The 26319-nt window shown below is 43.7% G+C and overlaps 1 long non-coding RNA gene across 2 annotated transcripts in view; it reads right to left on the minus strand.

Annotated features, from left to right (window-relative positions):
* The window catches only part of LOC106565333 (uncharacterized), a 35487-nt gene that overhangs the window by 8459 nt on the left and 709 nt on the right, over nucleotides 1-26319 (minus strand). Inside the window, exons 1-2 of one of the 2 annotated variants that reach the window (XR_001319656.2) lie at nucleotides 25603-25643; nucleotides 6678-6831 (exon numbers count right to left, since the gene is read on the minus strand). This is a non-coding gene — a long non-coding RNA (uncharacterized lncRNA). Of the gene's footprint in view, nucleotides 1-6677; nucleotides 6832-25602; nucleotides 25644-26319 lie in introns of those variants that run through there. The other variant, XR_001319657.2, reaches the window with a different exon arrangement.

A 26319-nucleotide genomic window follows, 5' to 3' on the forward strand; every position in this document is an offset into this window, starting at 1 on the left:
TGATTATTTTCCAATTACACTCCTCAGGTGTCCTGTCACAAACACTTAGCTTCCCTGCCTCTGTAGAGTACATGAATCAGAAGCAGCCAGCAGCCACTGAGCCCACTCAGTGTAATTAACCAGATATGTTGTGACACACCTCCTTCCACAGGTGTGTGTGTGTGTGTGTGTGTGTGTGTGTGTGTGTGTGTGTGTGTGTGTGTGTGTGTGTGTGTGTGTGTGTGTGTGTGTGTGTGTGTGTGTGTGTGTGTGTGTGTGTGTGTGTGTGTCCAACCCTGGATATTCTGTGACACACACTCCTTCCTCCACATGTGGATTACATTTAGAGCTGCTGTGGACATTTTTTTTACTGAGCTTGAAAACCAAAGCAGAGATCTAGCTATTGAACCCCTTGACTCACAAGTCTCTGCTTAGATATACTAGTGAACCCAGGGTGGATGCTCCTTCAAATGTGAATGAAATAAGATCTCCTCAAAGGGCATTTGTTTCAAGCAGTGAACAGTGAACAGTATTAAGTACATAGACACAACTTCTTATCTGAACATAGGAACGTGTGAAGCTGCTCACTTGAGGTATGAATCATATTGCATACCTAGCATCAAACACACCATAATAAGAATCATTCCTGCTTTTCTCTGGAGCTGTCCAACACCTCTTAATCTATCCTTCCTTCATCACTCCCCAGTGGACCAGTGATGACAGAGGAGAAAAGGGCAAATTAATAGGCCTCTGTTACGACACCATTTCACTGGTGGGTGTATTGAGCCCCCTTTCAATTACTTGGGGTTCAGCGGATTCTCTATTTAAATTTGGCAAATGGAACGTTATTGTTTAAAATAAATGTCAACTTGCAGATTCGGAGTCCTCCGCTTAATAAAACAACATAACCTATTTCAGAACTCATTACGATGTAAATTGAACCCTTGAGAAGGTCGTTTTAAATACAGAAAAATAATACAATAAAAAAAAAAACAATCACACAGAGAAAGAACAAAAAGAGTTAAAAAAAAAAAAAACAGTTTAGAAACAAGAGTTTTCTACAATGAATTTCCTGTCATTTGTGGAGCGGCAGAGTTACAGCCTGCAGTGGGATGCTGGAGGAAAATGGAGCTACTTACTGTACAGAGAGGCCGAGAGGCGCTTTGTGACAATGAAGTGACAGGGAAAAAACTATTATGAGTCAGAGGCTGTCACAGTTTCTCTGCCATTAGTGGGTGTGTGTTTGTGTGTGTTTGTGTGTGTATGTGTGTGCCTGTATGTCACAGTGTCATACCATTAGCAGGAGGTAAGGCTATATGAAAATGAACTCCGCTGTCATGAGGCAATGTTTCTCTCAGGAGACCACAACCTTTAAATTAAGTCAACTTCCCGATCTGCAATACGCTCCTCTGACAGTGAATAATTTGCAGTTTATTAGCAGCTCGATCTGAGCCGAACAGGAAGAAAGAACACTATACAAATGTCTGTGTGTGTGTGTGTTTCAGAACCAGATTAATGGCCATAACACCGACAGTGACACCTTTAAAGACACATAAATCTCTGTAGATGGACGGCGTCAGAATGAAGCTTTTAACCTAAACTTTACTTCCTACAATCAATACAACATACATTGACATTCTGATTGTTGTACATGTATGTTCTTTTCAAATGTTCCTGCTGTAATAATTATATGCCTGTTGTTACAAACAGTAAGACAACCAGAGGGGATAGAGAGAAAGAGGGGGGGAGGAGATTGATGCAAAGTAATTAGGGGTTGTGGCAGTCAGAGATTTCTGAATTAGCCTGGACAACAAACCACCTGATGAAAATGTATTTCCCTTTTCATCTCTGCAAAACATTTTGGGGGAAGAACTGCCTCCTTGGCTAAGACCTGCAAACAGTAGCCTAAGCGTAATAAGGCAGACAAAGCGTGAACTAGAGTGTGAAATATGGACTGTCCCTCATTTCACAGATCCCCTCCCCTCATGTCACCGATCCCCTCCCCTCATGTCACCAAATTTCTCCCCTCATGTCACCGATCCCCTCATTTCACCTATCCACCCCTATCATTTCACCGATCCCTTCACCTCATTTCACAGATTCTCTTCCCTCAATTCACCGATCCCCTCTCCATCATTTCACCGATCCCCCTCCCCTCATTTCACCGATCCCCTCACCTCATTTCACCGTACGTACAATATGTACATATTCTTATTCATTCCTTTACACATGTGTGTATAAGGAAGTTGTTGTGAAATTGTTAGATTACTTGTAAGATATTACTGCATGGTCAGAACTAGAAGCACAAGCATTTCACTACACTCGCATTAACATTTGCTAACCATGTGTATGTGACAAATAAAATTTGATTTGATCCCCTCACCTCATTTCACCGATCCCCTAATTTCACCAATCGGCTCGCCTCATTTCACCTATCCCCTCGCCTCATTTCATCCAACACCTCGACCCATTTCACCAATCCCCTCCTCTCATTTCACCAATCATTTCAAATCAAATCAAACTTTGTCACATATGCCGAATACAACAAGTGTAAACTTTACCGTGAAATGCTTACTACATGCCCTTAACCAACAGTGCAGTTCAAGAAGAGTTAAGAAATATTTACCAAGTAGACTAAAATAAAGTAATTATAAAAAGTAACACAATAAGAATAAAAATAACGAGGCTATACACAGGGGGCACCGGTACCAAGTCAGTGTGCGGGGGTACAGGTTAGTTTAGGTAATTTGTACATGTAGGTGAAGTGACTACGCATAGATAATAAACAGCGAGTAGCAGCAGTGTACCAAAGGGGGGGGGGGGGGTCATTGTAAATTGTCTGGTGGCGATTTTATAAATTTTTCAGCAGTCTTACGTACCAGATATACTGGGCCACTCGCACTACCATCTGTAGCGCCTTACGGTCAGATGCAGAGCAGTTGCCATACCAGGTAATGATGCAACTGGTCGGGATACTCTCGATGGTGCAGCTGTAGAACCTTTTGAGGATCTGGGGACCCATGCCAATTCCACTCATTTCACCTATCCACTCCCCTCATTTCACCTATCCACTCCCCTCATTTCAACGATCCACCCCTGTCATTTCCCCGATCACCTCACCTCATTTCACTGATCCCTTCGCCTCATTTCACCGATCCCCTCGCCTCATTTCACCTATCCACCCGCATCATATCATTGATCCCCTCACCTCATTTCATCGATCCCCTCATGTCACATATCCCCTCACCTGATTTTACAGATCCCTCATTTTACTGATCCTTTCCCCTCATTTCACAGATCCACTCTCCACATTTCACATATCCCCTCCCCTCATTTCACCGATCCCCTCCCCTCATTTCCCCGATCCCCTCCCCTTATTACACAGATCCCTCTTCTCATTGATCCTTTCCCCTCATTTCACTGATCCCTTCATTTCACCGATCCCCTCATTTCACCAATACCCTAATTTCACTGATCTCCTCGCCTCATTTCACCGATCCCCTTCCCTCATTTCACCGATCCCCTCGCCTCATTTCACTGATCCACCCGCATCATACCACCGATCCCCTCACCTCATTTCATCGATCCCCTCATGTCACTGATCCCCTCTCCTGATTTTACAGATCCCTCATTTTACTGATCCTTTCCCCTCATTTCACCGATCCCCTCCCCTCATTTCACCGATCCCCTCCCCTCATTTCAGATCCCTCTTTTCACTTATTCCTTCGCCTCATTTCACCGATCCCCTCATTTCACCAATACCCTCATTTCACAAATCTCCTCGCCTCATTTCACCGATCCCCTCCCCTCATTTCACCGATCCCCTCCCCTCATTTCACCTATGCACTCATGTCACCGATCCCCTCCCCTGATTTTACAGATCTCTGATTTTACTGATCCTTCCCCTCATTTCAGAGCCACTCTCCTCATTTCACCGATCCCCTCCCCTCACTTCACCGATCCCTTCATTTCATCGATCCCCTCATGTCACCGATCCCCTCCCCTGATTTTACAGATCCCTCATTTTACTGATCCTTTCCCCTCATTTCACAGAGCCACTCTCCTCATTTCACATATCCCCTCCCCTCCCCTCACTTCACCGATCCCCTCCCCTCATTTCACCGATCCCCTCCCCTCCCCTGATTTCACAAATCCCTCTTTTCACTGTTCCTTTCCCCTCATTTCACCAATCCCCTCATTTCCCCAATACCCTAATTTCACTGATCTCCTCGCCTCATTTCACCAATCCCCTCCCCTCATTTCACTGATCCCCTCAACTCATTTTACCAATCCCCTCCCCTCATGTCACCGATCCCCTCCCAATGTTACAGATCCCTCATTTTACTGATTCGTTCCCCTTATTTTACTGATCCTGTCTCCTAATTTCACCTATCCCCTCATTTCACCGATCCCCTCCCCTCATTTCACCGATCCCCTCCCCTCATTTCACCAATCCCCTCCCCTCATTTCACCTATCCACCCGCATCATTTTCCAAATCCCCTCCCCTGATTTTACTGATCCTTTCCCCTCATTTCACCAATCCCCTCTCCTCATTTCACAAATCCCCTCCCCTCATTTAACCGATCCCCTCCCCTCATTTAACCGATCCCCTCGCGTCATTTCACCGATCCCCTCCACTCCCCTGATTTCACAGATCCCTCTTTTCACTGATCCCCTCCTCTCATTTCACCTATCCACTCCCCTCATTTCAACGATCCACCCCTGTCATTTCCCCGATCACCTCACCTCATTTCACCGATCCCTTCGCCTCATTTCACCGATGCCCTCGCCTCATTTCATCTGGCCTGCTGGCCCCTCTACCTCTGAGGAAGCACAGTTCCCGCTCAGCCCAGTCAAAACTGTTCGCTGCTCTGGCACCCCAATGGTGGAACAAGCTCCCTCACGACGCCAGGACAGCGGAGTCAATCACCACCTTCCGGAGACACCTGAAACCCCACCTCTTTAAGGAATACCTAGGATAGGATAAAGTAATCCTTCTAACTCCCCCCCCCCTTAAAAGATTTAGATGCACTATTGTAAAGTGGTTGTTCCACTGGATATCATAAGGTGAATGCACCAATTTGTAAGTCGCTCTGGATAAGAGCGTCTGCTAAATGACTTAAATGTAAATGTAATTTCACCGATACCCTCACCTCATTTCACCTATCCACCCGCATCTTATCATTGATCTCCTCACCTCATTTCATCAATCCCCTCATGTCACCAATCCCCTCCCCTGATTTTACAGATCCCTCATTTTACTGATCCTTTCCCCTCATTTCACCGACCCCCTCCCCTCATTTAACCAATCCCCTCATTTCCCCGATCCCCTCCCCTCATTTCCCTGATCCCCTCCCCTCATTTCACCGATCCCCTCCCCTCATTTCACCGATCCCCTCCCCTCATTTCACCGATCCCTTCCCCTCATTTCACCGATCCCCTCCCCTCATTTAACCAATCCCCTCATTTCCCCAATCCCCTCCCCTCATTTCACCGATCCCCTCGCCTCATTTCACCGATCCCCTCGCCTCATTTCACCGATCCCTTCCCCTCATGTCACCGATCCCCTCCCCTCATTTCACCGATCCCCGCACCCTCATGACACTGATCCCCGCACCCTCATTTCACCGATCCCCTCCCTCATTTCACCGATCCCCGCACCATCATGTCACTGATCCCCTCCCCTCATTTCACCGATCCCCTCCCCTCATTTCACTGATCCTCTCATTTCACAGATCCACTCACATCATTTCACCTATTCCCTCCCCTCATTTCACCGATCCCTTTTACTAATTTCACCAATCCCCTCCCCGATTTCACTGATCCCCTCCCCTCATGTCATGATACCCTAATTTCATCAATCCCCTCATGTCACCGATCACCTCGCCTCACGTCACCGATCCCCTCGCCTCACGTCACCGATCCCCTTGCCTCATTTCACTGATCCCCTCGCCTCATTTCACCTATCCACCCCCGTCATTTCACCGATCCTTTTTCCTCATTTCACCGATCCCCTAATTTCAGCAATCTCCTCCCTTCAATTCACCGATCCTCTCCTCTCATTTCACCGATCCCCTCACCTCATTTCAACGATCCCCTCACCTCATTTCAACAATCCCCTCACCTAATTTCAACGATCCCCTCACCTCATTTCAACGATCCCCTCACCTCATTTCAACGATCCCCTCCCCTCATTTCACCGATCCACCCCCGTCATTTCACCGATCCCCTCCCCTCATTTCACCGATCCCCTCCCCTCATTTCACCGATCCCCTCCCCTCATTTCTGTGTTATATTTTAGAACAAACCAAGATGGAACCACACCTTTTCTTGGATTTCTCTGCAAAGCGGTTGTCCCAAGCCAGGCCAGGCCAGGGCCCTCAATTTCTTAAGGGAAAGAGGTCGAGCCAAGCCCAAAATCCAATCTCAACACTTGGCCAATCTACACATAATATCGGCCTACCCAGTGACTCATCCCCTCACAACAAGCTGCCGTCCGATACCAAGAGAAACACATCTTGTTTCTAAACCCATTTGTATGACCTGATCATCTTCCGGTCAGTCACAGCAGATTGTTTCCCCAGAACTCATTCCACCCAATGGACCTTCCTGACCTCCCTTCCTCCCCAGCCACCACTGTATCCTGGGACTCCCCAACCCCCCACCACCACCCAGTAACAGCTGCATGTGTACTCACCCTGAGACAATGAACGTTATTTTGTCCATGTTGTGAGCTATGTAGCAAGTTTTCTTTGATTCAGTTTTGCGTCCTGTTTGCTTGATGTGGTGGGGATTGTTGTAGATGTGGCCCATCTGTCTCTGGCACACACAACCTGCACACTGCTCCTGCCCTGGCACATGTAGAGGGGAGATCAGAGTAGATGGAAGCATACATCAACAACTGATGGAACGATTCAGAAAGCTACACACGTCATACATGACACATAACAAAAAGAACATACATAAAAAACACAAGAAAACAAATCTCAGAACTGCACAGTTTGCTGAGGAATCACAGATCAGATATCCACAGTTAGAAGAATTCTGATTGATTTCCAAAACATACAAGGTAAACACATACTGTATAAAGTGAAATGAGGCGAGGGGATCAATGAAATGAGGCGAGGGATCGGTAAAACGAGGGGAGGGGACCGGTGAAATGAGGGAAGGGGATTGGTGCAGTGAATTTTAAACACAAATTCAAACACAAAGACCAGGGAAGTTTTCCAATGCCTCGCAAAGAAGGGCACCTATTGGTAGATGGGTAAACATAAAAAAGCAGACATTGAATATCCCTTTGAGGATGGAAAAGTTATTAATTACACTTTGGATGGTATATCAATACACCCAGTCACTACAAAGATAGTGGTGTCCTTCCTAACTCAGTTGTCGGAGAGGAAAGAAAACACTCAGGGATTTCACCATGAGGCCAATGGTGACTTTAAAACAGAGTTTAATGGCTGTGATAGGATCAACAAACTTGTAGTTACTCCACAATACTAACCTAATTGACAGAGTGAAAAGAAGGAAGCCTGTACAAAATAAAACATATTCCATAACATGCCTGTTTGCAACAAGGCACTAAAGTAATACTGCAAAAAAATGTGGCAAAGCAATTAACTTTTTGTCCTGAATACAAAGTATTATGTTTGGGACAAATCCAATACAACACATTACTGAGTACCTCTCTCCATATTTCCAAGCATGATGGTGGCTGCATAATGTTATGGGTATGCTTGTAATCGTTAAGGACTGGGGAGTTTTTCAGGATAAAAAGGAAACATAATGTTGCTAAGCACAGGCAAAATCCTAAAGGAAAACCTGGTTCAGTCTGCTTTCCATCAGACACTGGGAGATTAATTCACCTTTCAGCAGGACAATAACCTAAAACATAAGACCAAATCTACACTGGAGTTGCTTACCAAGAAGAAAGTGAATGTTCCTGAGTTGCCGAGTTACAGTTTTGACTTAAATCTACTTGAAAAACTATGGCAAGACCTAAAAATGGTTGTCTAGCAATGATCAACAACCAGTTTGCCATAGCTTTAAAAAAAAAAGAAGAAGAAGAAGAATGTGCAAATGTTGCACAATTCATGTGTGGAAAGCTTTCAGAGACTTACCCAGAAGGACTTCTACAAAGTATAGACTCAGGGTTGTGAATACTTATCTAAATGATATATTTCTGTATTTAATTTAATACATTTATTAAAACATGTTTTTACTCTGTCACTATGGGGTATTGTGTGTAGATCGATGAGAGAAACAAATATATGTAATCTGTTTTGAATTCAGGCTGTAACACAACAAAATGTGAAGTAAGTGATGACTACTTTCTGAAGGCACTGCAAATCAATTATTAACATCTGTTTTTTAAAGATTTAATATTTCAAAATATAATAGAAGAAACGGGGGATCTGTGACTAGAGTAATTGGGTGAGATTCAAAGACATTTGAATGGATGTTTTTGCCTAATTGGCAGTAGCTAACGATATCTACTAAGCTGAACAAAGTTGGTGTTAATGGCTGTCCTTTTCATGATGCCAATTTAGTAATCCTAGAAATGGAACTGAAATGACAACTTGGTAAAGTTGGTTGTTATTTTTGAAGTTGTTTTCTAGTTATTGCAAGAAACCTATTAAAGATTCATAGATTATGAACACACATGACTGTGCTACTTTTGCGTTGTTTGTAACTTATTTTGTACATAATGTTGCAGCTACCGTCTCTTATGACCGAAAATAACTTCTGGACATCAGAACAGCGATTACTCACCACGAACTGGAAGAAGCTTTTTCCTTTAACGAGTCCGCGGAAAAGGATATACTGCTTTCCCGGGAACAGGCCCAAATCTATGTCATTTGACGCGGTGCAGGTCATGCTGCCTTCTGAGAATCAGTACGCGAGCGAGTAAACTCCCACAGCCATCCGTTCTACTGGCTAACATGAAATCATTGGAAAATAAAATTGATGACCTATAATTATCCTACCAACAGGACATTAAAAACTGTAATATCTTATGTTTCACCGAGTCGTGGCTGAACGACAACACGGAGAATATAGAGCTGGCAGGATTTTCCATGCACCGGCAGAACAGATAAGAAGCTACGTCTGGTAAGACGAGGGGTGGGGGTGTGTGTCTTTTTGTCAAAAACAGCTGGTGCGCGATGTCTAATATTAAAGAAGTCTCGAGGTATTGCTCCCCTGAGGTAGAGTACCTTATAATAAGCTGTAGACCACACTATCTACCAAGAGAGTTCTCATCTATATTACTCGTAGCCGTCTGTTTACCACCACAGACCGATGCTGCCACTAATACCGCACTCAACCAACTCTACAAGGCCATAAGCAAACAAGAAACTGCTCATCCAGAAGTGGCCGGGGACTTTAATGCAGGCAAACTTAAATCACTTTTACCAAACTTTTACCAGCATGTGAAACCAGAGGGGAAAAAAACTCTGGACCACCTTTACTCCACACACAGAGATGCAAACAAAGCTCTCCCCCGCCCTCCATTTGGCAAATCTGACCATAATTTTATCCCACGATTCCTGCTCACAAGCAAAAACTAAAGCAGGAAGTACCAGTGACTCACTCAAAACGGAAGTGGTCAGATGACGCGAATGCTACGCAACAGGACTGTTTTGCTAGCACAGACTGGAATTTGATCTGGGATTCATCCAATGGCATTGAGGAGTATACCTCCTCAGTCATCGGCTTCATAAATAAGTAAGTCGACGACGTCGTCCCCAACCAGAAGCCATGGATTACAGGCAGCATCCGCATCGAGCTAAAGGCTAGAGCTGCCGCTTTCAAGGCGCGAGACACTAATCCAAAAGCTTAAATAAATCACACTATGCCCTCAGACAAACCATTAACTTCTCAGGGCTACATGGGACGCTAGCGTCCCACCTGCGGGACACACTATTCAACAGCCAGTGAAATAGCATGGCGCGAAATACAAAACAGCAAAAATCTCATAATTTCATTTTCTCATACAATCAACTATTTTACACCATTTTAAAGATAAACTTCTCGTTAATCCAACCACATTGTCCGATTTCAAAAAGGCTTTATGGCGAAAGCATAAAATTAGATTATGTTAGGACATAAAAGAAAAACCACACAGCCATTTTCCAAGCAAGGACATGCGTCACAAAAAACAAAAATACAGCTAAAATATTCACTAACCTTTGGTGATCTTCATCAGATGGCACTCATAGGACTTCATGTTACACAACACATGTATGTTTTGCTCGATAAAGTTCATATTTATATCCAAAAACCCAATTTTACATTGGTGCGTGATGTTCAGAAAATGTATTCCCACCAAAACTCCCGATGAATGTGCACATCAATTTACAAAAATACTCATCATAAACGTTGATAAGATTTACAACAGTTATTGAAAGAATTATAGATATACTTCTCCTTAATGCAACCGCTGTGTCAGATGTTAAAATAGCTTTACGAAGAAAGCACATTTTTCAATATTCTGAGTACATAGCTCGCCATCAAAGCAAGCTATACAGATACCCGCCAAGTTCTGGGGTCAACTAAACTCAGAATTAGTATTATAAATATTCTCTTACCTTTGCTGATCTTCATCAGAATGCACTCACAGGACTCCTACTTCCACAAGAAATGTTATTTTTGTTCGAAATACTCCATATTTATGTCCAAATACCTCCGTTTTGTTCGTGTGTTCAGATCACTATCCAAAGGCATAACGCGCGAGCGTAAATCCAGACACGAAAAGTCAAATAGTTCCATTAGCGTTTGTAGAAACATGTCAAACGTTGTTTACAATCAATCCTTAGGGTCTTTTTTAATATAAAACGTTGATAATATTCCAACCGGACAATAGCGTATTCATTCAAGAAGAAAAAGAAGGAACGGCGCCCTGGCGGGCTCGCGCATCACCAAGTCCTTTGTCCTCAGGCAGTCCACTCATTGACTGAGCTCCTATTTTCTGCCCAGTAACAGGAGAAGGATGAAACACGTTTCTAAAGGCTGTTGACAGCCAATGGAAGCCTTGGGAAGTGCAACGTGACCCCACAGACACTGTAGTTTCGATAGGGATTCAAAAGAAGAACTACAATTCTCAGATTTCCCACTTCCTGGTTGGATTTTCTCAGGTTTTTGCCTGCCATATGAGTTCTGTTATAGTCACAGACATCATTCAAACAGTTTTAGAAACTTCAGAGTGTTTTCTATCCAAATCAACTAATAATATGCAAATATTTGACTCTGGGCCCGAGTATTAGGCAGTTTACTCTGGGCACGCTTTTCATCCGAATATGAAAATACTGCCCCCTATACCTTAAAAAGTTAAACGAGCAAAGCGTCAACACAGGATTAAGATTGAAACCGGCTCTGACGCTCATCAGATGTGGCAGGGCTTGAAAACTATTACGGACTACGAGCCTACCAGACAAGCTAAATGCCTTTTATGTTTGCTTCGAGGCAAGCAACACCGAAGCATGCACGAGAGCACCAGCTGTTCTGGATGACTGTATGATAACGCTCTCGGTAGCCGATGTGAACAAAACCTTTAAACAGGTCAACATTCATAAAGCCGCGGGATCAGACAGAATACCAGGACGTGTACTCAAAGTATGTGCGACCAACTGGCAAGTGTCTTCACTAACATTTTCAACCTCTTCCTGACCGGGTCTGTAATACCTACATGTTTCAAGCAGACCACCATAGTCCCTGTGCCCAAGGAAGCGAAGATAACCTGCCTAAATGATTACCGTCCCGTTGAAAGGCTGGTTATGGCTCACATCAACAGCATCCTCCCGGATACCCTAGACCCACTCCAATTCTCATACTGCCCCCAACAGATACACAGATGACGCAATCTCAATCACACTCCACACTGCCCTTTTCCACCTGGGAAAAAGGAACACCTATGTGAGAATGCTGTTTATTGACTACAGCTCAGCGTTCAACACCATAGTGCCCACGAAGCTCAACACTATGCTAAGGACCCTGGAACTAAACACCTCCCTCTGCAACTGGATCCTGGACTTCCTGATGGGCCACCCCCAGATGGTAAGGGTAGGTAACAACACATCTGCCACGCTGATCCTCAACACTGGGGCCCCTCAGGGGTGTGTACTCAGTCCGATCCTGTACTCCCTGTTCACCCACGACTGCGTGGCCAACACGAGTCCAACGCCATAATAAAGTTTGCTGATGACACAACAGTGGTAGGCCTCATTACCGACAACAATGGCAGTGTGGTGCCAGGACAACAACCTCACCCTCAATGTGAGCAAGACAAAGGAGATGATCGACTACAGAAAAAGGCGGGCCGAACAAGCCCACATTAACATCGACGGGGCTGTAGTTGAGCGGGTCGAGAGTTTCAAGTTCCTTGGTGTCCACATCACCAACAATCTATCATGGTCCAAACACATCAAGACAGTCTTGAAGAGGGCACGACAAAACAGTTTCCCACCTCAGGAGACTGAAAAGATTCGGCATGGGTCCCCAGATCCTCAAAAAGGTCTACAGCTGCACCATCGAGAGCATCCTGACCGGTTGCATCACCGCCTGGTATGGCAACTGCTCGGCATCTGACCGTAATGTGCTACAGAGGGTAGTGCGAGCGGCCCAGTACATCACTGGGGCCAAACTTCCTGCAATCCAGGACCTATATAATAGGCGGTGCCAGAAATTGTCAGAGACTCCGGTCACCCAAGTCACAGACTGTTTTCTCTGCTACCGCACTGCAAACAGTACCGGACCGCCAAGTCTAAGACCAAAAGGCTCCTAAGCAACTTCTACCCTCAAGCCATAAGACTGCTGAACAATTAATCAAATGGCCACCGGACAATTTACATTGATACCACCGCCCCATTTGTTTAGTACACTGCTGCTACTCGCTGTTTATTATCTATGCATAGTCACTTCACCCCTACCTCCATGTACAAATGACCTCTAATCTGTACCCCCGCACAGTAACTCGGTACCAGTACTCCCTGTATATAGCCTCGTTATTTTTATGTTACTGTGTTACTTTTTATTATTTTTACATTAGTTTATTTGGTATATATCTTCTTAACTCTTCTTGAACTGCACTGTTGGTTAAGGGCTTGTAAGTATTTCACGGTAAGGTCTACACTTGTTGTATTCGGCGCATGTGACAAATAAATCTTGATTTGACATGACAAAGTTTAAAAGGGTCAATCAGCAGTTGAAAGACAAAGTGCAGTCCCCGCCACTGTTTCAATAAAAAGCTGAGGGATAGGGATGGAGAAATGTAATCACACTCAAATTCATAGGCAGAGCTAAGGATGCAAGGACTGATCATCCATGATATCCAAAATAATAGTTTTAACCATGTTTTGAGGTTTTAACCAGCGTTTGTTCATATTTACTTTGTTTATAAACATTGGACTAAAGCAAGCTTGTGTTTTGGGTTCTGATGGGGTAAGATAGTTGAATTAAGCACAAGGCATTTCTAACTTATATTCTTCAATAATCAAAAAACGTATGTAGCAACTGCTGATTGCCGCTTTAAAGAGTTCCAAAACGAACTGCCAACGTTAACCTGTTGTTTTTTTCTGTGGCGAAAACACACCAAGCTTCTCGCCCGCTCCAAATTTCCGCCAATTTTGAGAACGCTTTGTTTTTCTATAATAAATATTTATTCATGTTTCCCCAAGTTTTACATCCTTTCTGTTAAATCTACATTCCATCACCTCTTAAAATAATTGCTGGCATTCCACCATTTCAGCCCATTGCCTACCGTTGTAGACATTTCGGGCCCTAAACACACTGTGTAAAGTGCACATTTGTTAGACGCACGAGGTAGAAGTTCATTTTATTTCCATCAAATGCGTTAGCTCCTTCATATGTGTCAGGTTCGGTACATGGCTTAGGAGCCTTTAACCAGTGCTCGCACAGTCGCGTTCCTATAGGCCGACCTGGCTTTCCTGCAAGAGTGACACCAGTTGTGTGGACAGTATGTCCCAGTGAGGGGCTAAGCCAATATACAGATGTAGGATCTTAATTTGAATAGTTTCTCACAACAGGAAATGTGAATTATTATGTGGATTATAATTAAATGGACATTTTTGTAGGGGTTAATACATTTTTCATTGGGGCAAATCAAGTCTGAACATTTAAAGTGGAAATTATAAACTTTAGAAGCCGCAGTCTGGCGGACTGATTTCGGTAATTGGGAGGAGAGGCTTAGGCCTATAGCCTCCTGGGTCCGAATGGAGTAGACAGGTTTGCCTGCTCCAAGGCATTTAAGTGGTTTTTTATTATGAAGTTGATTTGAGAAGTATGTAGGCTAGATATTATCGTTTTTTTGCAAGTCTGGACCACCTGATTCATCGGGAAATAAAAGCACTATAGCCTAGCTTTGCACTTGATCCTGCCTGTCTTCAGCAGCAACATTTCTGTCCTTCCAACTGCTGCAAGGTCCCTATTTTACATTTTCACTGCTCAACTATGCTGCTCATATGATTATGCACAAAGTCATTATCCAAAGGTGATTACCGAGAAGCAATAACATCACATTAAGAAGTAAATTTATCATCCAATCAGTCAGTGTGCTGATAGCTTGATGTACAATATGATTACAAAATGTCCTCGATTGAACCAAACCAAACTCTCTCTGGCTCATGCCCCAACCCCTATTACTGTATGAGAATGATGGTGGCCATTACACTTAAATGGACATGAAGTCATGTCTGAGTCAGTTTTCTATGCAGAGGTCACATTGGCTACATTCTCTGCCTGTATTCTTGTAAGTTTAAAAGAATGAGTGTTATGTGAACAAAGAGATTCCGGAATGTTTTGAATCAAATTGTTCTGGGCTGGCCTTCCGTTGTAGTGAACACCTGTAATTTTTGTGGATGAGAAGTGTGTGTGTGCGTGCGTGTGAGAGAGTGTGAGTGTGATACGTCTAGCGTACAATGTGTGTGTGTGTGTGCATGCATGACATGAATTTACATCAACTGACACGTTGGACCTCTTGTAGGGAGCAAATTCTATTAAGGGATATTTCCATGATCCATAACAGCTCACAAAATCTAATTTAGCTCTAATTTGCTGTTGTCATCATCATTATTATTGCAATACATGTAAATACAGGAACTCCATATGCCTTAGCTAAACCTTTATATTCAAATGAGGCTCACTTTTCTCTGTGGATGATCACTGGAGCAAACCAAGCTGAATAGCTGTGTGTGTGTGTGTGTGTGTGTGTGTGTGTGTGTGTGTGTGTGTGTGTGTGTGTGTGTGTGTGTGTGTGTGTGTGTGTGGTGGTGTTGTGTGTTCATTCTGTTTGCTTATTTCAGTTTATATTTCTATTTGGCAGAAACATTGCCTCCAAACCTACATTATGGTACGAAAGATGCTCTACAATTTGCAACGGTGCTCAGTAGAGCAGCACTGTCAATGCACCGAGCGCTGAGAAACAACATACGTCTCAAATCTTCTCATGAAAAACACATTTGTTGTCATGTCATCCATCCCAATGAGTCACACAATCAATGAACAGGAACAATCAAGGAAGTCAATTTCATGCCTTTATAACAGGATTGCTTCTGTCCCACTCCTTGCCCCAACCTGGGCTCGAACCAGGGACCCTCTAAACACATCAACAACTGACTCCCATGAAGCATCGTTACCTATCGCTCCACAAAATCCATGGACCTTGCAGAGCAAGGGAAATAAATACTTCAAGGTCTCAGAACGAGTGACGTCGCCGATTGAAATAATAGCCTGCAATTTCACACCGGTCATACCTTTAATGGTTTTGATACCTCTGTCTATGTGTATCACACTTTCCTAAGCTTAGCAGTGAATTCAAAAGTAAGAGTTAGGCCTATGCAGTGGTACTATACGGTATGCATGGGAGGCAATTTGACTTTAAAGGGGTATTGTTACTGTATGTTCTTAGCTCCCAGAGTATTGGGCATTATCCATCCATGAAGTGTTCATTAGGCATGCGTTAAAGCGAAGGTACTGTATCCCCCTTCAGCAATTTTTATTTCACCATTATTTAACCAGGTAGGCCAGTTGAGAACAAGATCAAGCAAGCAAAGCCCTCTATTCTTATACTCGGTAGTGAATGATATTCCTAAATTAACTTTCGGGATTACAGTCAGAGTAGCGTGAGCCAAATTAAATGATTTATGTTTGCCATTAATGAGAACAAAGTACAGTATCAGTCAAAAGTTTGGACACAACTACTCATTCTATGAAATAACACATAACACATACATCATGTAGTAACCAAAAAAGTGTTAAACAAATCAAAATATATTTTATATTTGAGATTCATCAAAGTAGCCACCCTTTGCCTTGATGACAGCTTTGCACACTCTTGGCATTCTCTCAACCAGCTTCATGAGGAATGCTTTTCCAGCAGTCTTGAAGGAGTTCCCACATATGCTGACCACTTCTTGGCTGCTTTTCCCTCACTCTGCAGTCCAAATCATCCCAAACCATCTCAATTGGGTGGAGGTCGGGTGATTGTGGAGGCCAGGTCATCTGAGGCAGCACTCCATCACTCTCCTTGGTCAAATAGCCCTTACACAGCCTGGAGGTGTGTTGGGTCATTGTCCTGTTGAAAAACAAATGATAGTCCCACTAAGCGCAAACCTGATGGGATGGCGTATCTCTCCAGAATGGTGTGGTAGCCTTGCTGGTTAAAAGTGCCTTGAATTCAAAATATATCCCAGACAGTGTCACCAGCAAAGCACCCCCACTCCATCAAACATCCTCCTTCTCCATGCTTCACGGTGGGAACCCCACATGCGGAGATCATCCATTCACCTATTCTGTGTCTCACAAAGACACGGAGGTTGGAAACAAAAATCTCAAATTTGGACTCATCAGGCCAAAGGACAGATTTCCAGCAGTCTAATGTCTATTGTTCATGTTTCTTGGCCCAAGCAAGTCTATTCTTATTATTGTTGTCCTTTAGTAGTGGTTTCTTTGCAGCAATTCAACCACAAAGGCCTGATTTCACGCAGTCTCCTCTGAACAGTTGATGTTGAGATGTGTCTGTTACTTGAACTCTGTGAAGCATTTATTTGGGCTGCAATCTGAGGTTCAGGTAACTCTAATGAACGTATCCTCTGCAGCAGAGGTAACTATTGGTCTTCCTTTCCTATGGCGGTCCTCAGGAGAGCTAGTTTCATCATAGCGCTTGATGGGTTTTGCGACTGCACTTGAAGAAACGTTAAAAGTTCTTGAAATTTTCCAGATTGACGAACCTTCATGTCTTAAAGTAATGATGGACTATTGTTTATCCTTGCTTATTTGAGCTGTTCTTGACACAATATGGACTTGGTCTTTTACCAAATAGGGATATCTTCTGTATACCACCCCTACCTTGTCACAACACAACTGATTGTCTCAAACGCATTAAGAGAGAAAGAAATTCGACAAGGCACACCTGTTAATTGTCCCAACTTTTGACTGGGACTGTATATTTGCAATCTATATATGACCAAAAGTATGTGGACACATGCTCATCGGATATCTCATTCCAAAATCATGGGCATTAATATGGGGTTGGTCCCCCCTTTGCAGCTGTAACAGCCACCGCTCTACTGGGAAGACTTTCCACTAGATGTTGGAACATTGCTGCGGGAACTTGGTTCCATTCAGCCACAAGAGCATTAGTGAGGTCAGGCACTGATGTTGGTCGATTAGGCCTGGCTTGCAGTCGGCGTTCCAATTCATCCCAAAAGTGTTAGATGAGGTTGAGGTCAGGGCTCTGTGCAGGCCAGTCAAGTTCTTCCACACCGATCTCGACGAGGGCACCGATCTCGACGGGGGCACTGTCATGCTGAAACAGGAAAGGGTCTACCCCAAACTGTTTCCACAAAGTTGGAAGCACAGGATCGTCTAGAATGTCATTATATGCTGTAGCGTTGTGATTTCTCTTCATTGGAACTAAGTGGACTAGCCTGAACCATGAAAAACAGCGCCTGACCTTCATTCCTCCTTCACCAAACTTTAGAGTTGGAATTATGCATTAGGGCATGTAGAGTTCTCCTGCCAAACCCAGATTCGTCCGACGGACTGCCAGATGGTGAAGCGTGATTCATCACTCCAGAGAACGCTTTTCCACTGCTCCAGATTCCAATGGCGGCGAGCTTTACACCACTCCAGTCAACTTTTGGCATTGTACATGGTGATTTTAGGCTTGTGTGCGGCTGCTCGGCCATGGAAACCCACTTCATGAAGCTCCCGACGAACAGTTATTGTGCTGACGTTGTTTCCAGAGGCAGTTTGGAATCCAGTAGTGAGTGTTGCAACCGAGGTCAGACGATTTTTACATACTACGCGCTTCAGAGCTCGACGGTCCCGTTCTGTGAGCTTGTATGGCCTACCACTTCGTGGTTGAGCCGTTGTTACTCCTAAACGTTTCCACTTCAGAATAACAGCGCTTACAGTTGATCAGGGCAGCTCTAGCATGGCATACATTTGACGAACTGACTTGTTGGAAAGGTGGCATCGTCTGACGTTGAAAGTCACTGAGCTCTTCAGTAAGGCCATTCTACTGCCAATGTTTCTCTCTGGAGATTGCATGGCTGTGTGCTCGATTTTATAGACCTATCAGAATTGGGTGCGTATGAAATCGCCAAATCCACTCATTTGAAGGGGTGTCCACATACTTTTGTATATATATGCATAACAAAGAGACACATGATTGTATACAAATGTAAGCAAGGTTTGAAATGAATATGTTTTACTCAAATATTATATCTGTTTGTGCTTCTTGAGGTCAATTTGCAGACTACAAAATTTGTATTACTGTATTCCGACCATCCGCTCAAGAAAGTTGATGATCCCTGCCCTAGACCCACTACAATTTTCATACTGCCCCAACAGCTCCACGAATGACGCAATCGCCATCTGGACAAGAGGAACACCTATGTAAGAATGCTGTTCATTGACTACAGCTCAGCTTTCAACACCATAGTTCCCTCCAAGCTCATAACTAAGCTCAGGGCCCTGGGTCTGAATCCTGCCCTGTGCAACTGGGCCCTGGACTTTCTGAGGGGCCGACCCCAGGTGTTGAAGGTAGGCAACAGCAAATGGGGGCCCCACAAGGGTGCGTGCTCAGCCCCCTCCCATACTCTCTGTTCACTCATGACTGCGTGGCCACACATGTCTCCAACTCAATCATCAAGTTTGCTGATAACACAACAGTGATAAACCTGATTAGCAACAATGACGAGACAGCCTACAGGGAGGTCAGTGACCTGGCAGTGTGGGGACGGAACGATAACCTCTCCCTCAACGTCAGTAAGACCAAGGAGCTGATCGTGGACCACAGGAAACAGGGGGGTGAGCACGCCCCCATCCACATCGACTGGGCTACAGTGGAGCAGGATGAGAGCTTCAAGTTCCTTGGTTTCCAAATCACTAAGAATTTAAAATGGTCCACACACATGCGCACAGTTGTGAAGAAGGCACGACAGTGGCTCTTCCCCCTCATGAGGCTGAAAAGGCTTGGCATGGGCTCCTAGCTGGGGTCATCATCGGTTAAGGTAAATATAAAAAAATGTCAGATAACTATTTGAATTTACACACAAAATAACCTGAAGCTAGTTTAAGTTTTGCTAACAGTGTCATTTTGCTCTTTATGTCTCCATAAGGGTTACCTCGGTGGAAGCCAACAATCTTCTCCAGTTGGAGCAGTTGGACGGTCGACCACTGAAAGCCCTGAAGCCCAACATTTCGGTGAAGCCCGTGAGACAAAGTACAGTTGAAGTCGGAAATGTACATACACCTTACCAAATACATTAAAACTCAGTTTTCACAATTCCTGACATTTAATCCTAGTAAAAATGCCCTGTCTTAGGTCAGTTAGGATCACCACTTTATTTTAAGAATGTGAAATGTCAGAATAATAGTAGAGAGAATTATTTATTTCAGCTTTTCTTTCATTCATCACATTCCCAGTGGGTCAGAAGTTTACATACACTCAATTAGTATTTGGGAGCAATGCACTTAAATTGTTTAACTTGGGTCAAACGTTTTGCGTAGCCTTCCACAAGCTTCCCACAATAAGTTGGGTGAAATTTGTCCCATTCCTCCTGACAGAGCTGGTGTAACTGAGTCAGGTTGTAGGCCTCCTTGCTCGCACACACTTTTTCAGTTCTGCCCACATATTTTCTATAGGATTGAGGTCAGGGATTTGTGATGGCCACTCCAATAACTTGACTTTGTTGTCCTTAAGCCATTTTGCCACAACTTTGGAAGTATGCTTGGGGTCATGGTCCATTTGGAAGACCCATTTGCGACAAAGCTTTAACTTCCTGACTGATGTCTCGAGATGTTGCTTAAATATTGCCACATACTTTTCCTGACTCATGATGCCATCTATTTTGTGAAGTGCACCAGTCCCTCCTGCAGCAAACACCCCCACAACATGATGCTGCCACCCATGTGCTTCATGGTTGGGATGGTGTTCTTCGGCTTGCAAGCCTCCCCCTTTTTCCTCCAAACATAACGATGGTCATTATGGCCAAACAGTTATATTTTTGTTTCATCAGACCAAAGGATATTTCTCCAAAAAGTACAATCTTTGTCCCCATGTGCAGTTGCAAACCGTAGTCTGGCTTTTTTATGGCGGTTTTGGAGCAGTGGCTTCTTCCTTGCTGAGCGGCCTTTCAGGTTATGTCTATATAGAACTTGTTTTACTGTGGATATAGATACTTTTGTACCTGTTTCCTCCAGCATCTTCACAAGGAGACGCGTTCTGGGATTGATTTGCACTTCTCGCACCAAAGTACGTACATCTCTAGGAGACAGAGCGCGTCTCCTTCCTGAGCGGTATGACAGCTGCGTGGTCCCATGGTGTTTATACTTGTGTACTATTGTTTGTACAGATGAACGTGGTACCTTCAGGAGTTTGGAAATTGCTCCCAAGGATGAACCAGACTTGTGGAGGTCTACACATTTTTTTCTGAGGTCTGATTGGGTGATTTCTTTTGATTTTTCCCATGATGTCAAGCAAAGAGGCACTGCGTTTGAAGGTAGACCTTGAAATACATCCACAGGTACGCCTCCAATTGACTCCAATTATATAAATTAGCCTATCAGAAGCTTCTAAAGCCATGACATAATTTCTGGAATTTTCCAATGCCACAACTTCCGCCGAAGTCCGTCCCTCTCCTTGTTCGGCCGGCGTTCGGCGGTTGACGTCACCGGCCTTCTAGCCATCTGTCACGTCCTGACCGGTATAGGGGTTGTTTGTTATTGTGGTTTGGTCAGGACGTGGCAGGGGTATTTGGTTTATGTGGTTCGGGGGTGTGTCTATGTAGAGGGGTAGTTGATTTATGTATTCCGGGGTTTTTGGTCACTGTTCTATGTTTATGTATTTCTATGTTCTATCTAGTTTAGTCTATTTCTATGTGTAGGTAATTGGGGTGTGGACTCTCGATTGGAGGCAGGTGTTTTCTAGTTGCCTCTGATTGAGAGTCCTATAAATAGGTATGTGTTTGTGGTTGTAGTTTGTGGGAGGTTGTTCTTGTATTGCTGTATGTTGCCTTCAAGACTGTTTTTCGTCGTTCATCGTTTTCTTGTTTTGTTGGTTATAAGTGTTCAGATTAAAAGTTTAATTATGAGCACTCAACCCGCTGCACCTTGGTCCATTCCTCACGATGAACGTTACAGAACCTCCCACCAAACCCGGACCAAGCAGCGGGCCCAGGAGGAGGAAGGATCCTGGACCAGGGAGAAAAATGTGTGGAGTACATCGTGGACATGGGAGGAGATAATGGCAGGGGACAAGACCCTGCCATGGAAATAGGTTGAGAAGGCAAGAGAGGAACGGAGAAAGTGGAATAAAGACCAGGACATTTACTTGGGTACACGGTTGGTATTTAAGCCGGAGAGGCAGCCTCAATTTAAAAAAAATGGGGGGGCACACGGGTAGTTTGGCGGGGCCTGGATTGGGCCGCAAGCCAACTCCCCGTGCTTATTGGGGCCAGACTATTACTGGTCAGGTCCCGTGCGTTGGAGTGATGCGCACGGCGTCAAGGCCAAGCATTTATAGGCCGGTGTGCGCGGTACCAGCGCCCCGTATTTGCCAGGGGAAAGCGGGTATCCAGCCAGGAAGGGTGGAGCCAGTACTGCGCTCAAGACCGCCAGTGCACCTTCACGGTCCAGTCTATCCTGTTCCCGCTCCTCGCACTAGCCGTGAAGTGCGTGTCTCTAGTCTGGCGCAGCTCAAGCCAGCACCACGCACTAGGCTTCCAGTGCATCAGCCCAGTCCAGTATGTCCTGTTCCCGCTCCTCGCACTAGCCTTGAAGTGCGTGTCTCCAGTCTGATACCTCCAGTACCAGCACCACGCACTAGGCTTCCAGTACATCAGCCCAGTCCAGTATGTCCTGTTCCCGCTCCTCACACTAGCCCTGAGGTGCGTGTCTCCAGTCTGATACCTCCAGTACCAGCACCACGCACCAGGCTCCAGTGCATCAGCCCAGTCCAGCTCGTCATGTCCCTACTCCTCGTACTAGCCCTGTGGTGCGTATCATTACTCTGACGCGTCCTAAGTTTAATTATGAGCACTCAACCCGCTGCACCTTGGTCCATTCCTCACGACGAATCCACTTTTCATTTTCCATTTGTTTTGTCTTTGTCTTACACACCTGGTTTCAATCCCCCAATTACTTGTTCATTATTTAACCCTCTGTTCCCCCATGTTTGTTTGTGAGTGATTGTTTTTATGTAATACGGTCCGTTTATTGTGGGCTCGCTTATTTTGTATTGTATTTGTCTATGTGTGTGAATTTGTCTGTCCATCGTCCGTCATCTGTTTTGTCTGATGTTTTCCCCACACTTGTTTTCACTAATTGGCTGCATTGTTTTCACTAATTGCTCCCCACCTCAAGACGGTAGGTATTTTACTACGTTACATCTTGTTGTATATTGTATGTTATTGTAAATAACCTTAATAACCTGTTGTAATATTGTTTTAACTGTGTATAAAGATGTGTTTTCTTGCAGACATTGGCTGTGAAGTTGGTAAGTTGTTTGGTAAGTATATAGCATATGTATCTGTCAAGTATTCAAAGTAATGTTTACAAGCATGTACATGTTTGTATATTTTTCCAATTGTTTGCTGGTAAATATTTGAAACTTGCTCAAATTGGCTGTAAATGTATGCATTTGCATATTAAATGTATTCATGGCAAGTAACATTTTAAATTGACTGAAATTGACAGTTCAATTGCCCAGTTATTTACTGGTCCTTAACCCCTTCTCCCTAGCCATTTATCTTTCGTGTCCAATTCCAAATCAAATTTTAGGCCAGGGTTGGTATGGAATTGGACATTGGTTTCTAGTTAGTGTTTGCATATCTGGAGGTTCTAGATTTGTGTATGTAATATGGCAGAAGTCTCCCAGAGTCCGTTACACAGCAGGGTTGAGTCATCACCATATTGCTACACCTATCCAAGCCCCATCAGGTCAAGCACTACAAAGATAGAGTAGGGGTTTAAAGGCCTTAATTAAAAACAAAATACTTCTCTCGGCCTTGACGTGGTGAGAGGGCTTCCAACTCAACCAGGCCCATGTTATTGAACCCATGACTGTGACTGGCTGCCTGTCAAGGACAAGTGACAGGAAGAACTAGCCGCAGCATCTCTTGATTCCGCCTCTTTCCTCTCTCCTCATCCTTTAACTCTTTCTCTCCTCTCCCTCCAGACGAAATTCTACATCTAGTGACTTCTGATTGGCCAACAATCTGCCCACTCATCCCATCTCCTCCTCCATCTCATTACATAATTTTTATTTAACCTGTATTTAACTATCATCTAAAACTACTGTTATTGTCATGTTGTCATTATTTGCTAATAAAGTTTGCTATGCAGGCTCACAGGGCCCTACAGACTTACGTACACTGACACTCCAACACATTCCAACACTCACTCCATCATTTGCTCACACACACATACAGTAATATGCACATACAGTGCATTCAGAAAGTATTCAGACCCCTTTAGTTTTTCCACAAGTTACAGCCTTATTCTAAAATTAAAATAAATAAAAAGGTCCTCATTAATCTACGCACAATACTCAATAATGACAAAGTGAAAACAGGTAGTTAGAATTTTTTTGCACATTTACTACAAATAAAAAATACTGGATAATCTCTTGAAATAGTTGAACACATTATTATATTTTTTTTATTTAATCTTTATTTAACTAGGCAAGTCGGTTAAGAACAAATTCTTATTTACAATGACAGCCTACACCGGCCAAACCCGGACGAAGCTGGGACAATTGTGCTCCACCCTATGAGACTCCCAATCACAACTGGTTGTGATACAGGCTGGATACGAACCAGGGACTGTAGTGACACCTCTAGCACTGAGATGCAGTGCCTTAGACCGCTGCGGAACTCGGAAGCGCAGCGGTTATTACTCCAACCTGGTGAAAGTGACAAACTGACAAAGTTTTAATTTTCACCAAAAACAACCTTATATCGAAGAAAAACCTTTGATTTAACGGCCTGCACATGTGCAGTTCGGCGAGAGACGACCGTTAGACCCGATGATGTGTTTCTGTGCATGAACTTAGATAGCCAACACCGCCATGACATCGCTTACAAGTGTGATCAGGGATTTCTATTGGAGAAACAGTTTCTGCATATCTTAATACTGTACTGTCTTTGATTAAACTGTTATTGTTCCTGTGTTATAACACTAAGCAACATTTTATTAGCACGATGTTAAATAATAATTTGGTAATTGCATTTTAATTGCATAACAGTGAGTTGAGAGTTTAAAACTACTCTACTTTATTCAACTTGTGTGATAACTCACTTATTAAGCAATTAAAAAGCAATTTCTAAAGTCCTATATAACAACAATGTTGCTATTGAAGAAATCATAAAGTTACTACATGAACTTGATGTCAAGTGTTACTGTATTAGCTTACACGTATGTGTCACTCATTATGATATATTTCTTAGTCATTTTGAAAATGCAAAACTGTTCTACTCTAATTTTGAGATGAGTCAATTTATTGCCTAGATCTAGCTTAATGCCTGAAAGTGTCATTTATCAGATTTTTTCAGGCTTAAACATTTGTCTTGTTTGCTTTACATTTGTAGCATTTCTTTCAATTATTTTGATTGATAAATGTTAAAGGTAGACTCAGCAATATGACGTAGATTCACTAAGTAAACAGCATAGTGTGTCAATTTCTGCAACACCTAAGAGCGTTGAAGTGCGAGGCTAAACTTCTCCGCTGTTTTGGTCCCATGGTTCCCACGCTGTAAGAGCGTGAAGCAAATCTGTGCACATGCACAGTGTGACTGTGTGAGAGTGAAGTCTTGCATCTCACTCATCTCAATATTTGGTGCTGTTCGTAAAATGTTCTCCAATCATTAAGCATTTAATTCTAGGCTATATATACACACACATACACACACACACACACACACACACACACACACACACACACACACACACACACACACACACACACTCAACAAAAATATAAATGCAAGATGTAAAGCGTTGGTCCCATGTTTCATGAGATGAAATAAAATATCTCAGAAATGTTCCATATGCACAAAAAGCATATTCTCAACAACAAAAATCACAGAAATGTGTTTACATACCTGTTAGTGAGGATGTATCCTTTGCCAAGATAATCCATCCAAGAAGCTGATTAAACAGCATGATCATTACACAGGTGCACCTTGTGCTGGGGACAATAAAAGGCCACTCTAAAATGTTCAGTTTTGTCATACAACACAATGCCACAGATGCCTCAAGTTTTGAGGGAGTGTGCAATTGGCATTCTGACTGCAGAAATGTAATGTTAATTTCTCTACCATAAGCCACCTCCAATGCCATTTTAGAGAATTTGGCAGTACGTCCAACCGGCCTCACAACCGCAGGCCAAGTGTAACCACGCCAGCCCAGGACCTCCACATCCGGCTTCTTCATCGTCTGAGACCAGCCACCGGGACAGGTGATGAAACTGAGGAGTATTTATGTTTCTAATAATGCCCTTTTCTGGGGAAAAACGTATTCTGATTGGCTGGGCCTGACTCCCAAGTGGGTGGGCCTATGCTCTCCCAGGCCCACCGATGGCAGCGCCGTGATTTCCTTATATGAACTGTAACTCTGTAAAATCCTTGAAATGATGTTGAATTTATATTTTTGTTTAGTATTAAAGCCAGGCACCACACCCTCATAGGGTAATTTGGCTGATAAATGCTGATATTTGCATATAGCACAAATCCCTGTTTTTTGGACACGGGATGTCAGCCTAAATATTTTGGTTTCATTTTGTTAAGACATTCCTGGACTGGACCTTCATCCTTCTATCT

This window comes from Salmo salar, chromosome ssa12 (assembly GCF_905237065.1).
Source record: "Salmo salar chromosome ssa12, Ssal_v3.1, whole genome shotgun sequence".
NCBI lineage: Eukaryota > Metazoa > Chordata > Actinopteri > Salmoniformes > Salmonidae > Salmo > Salmo salar.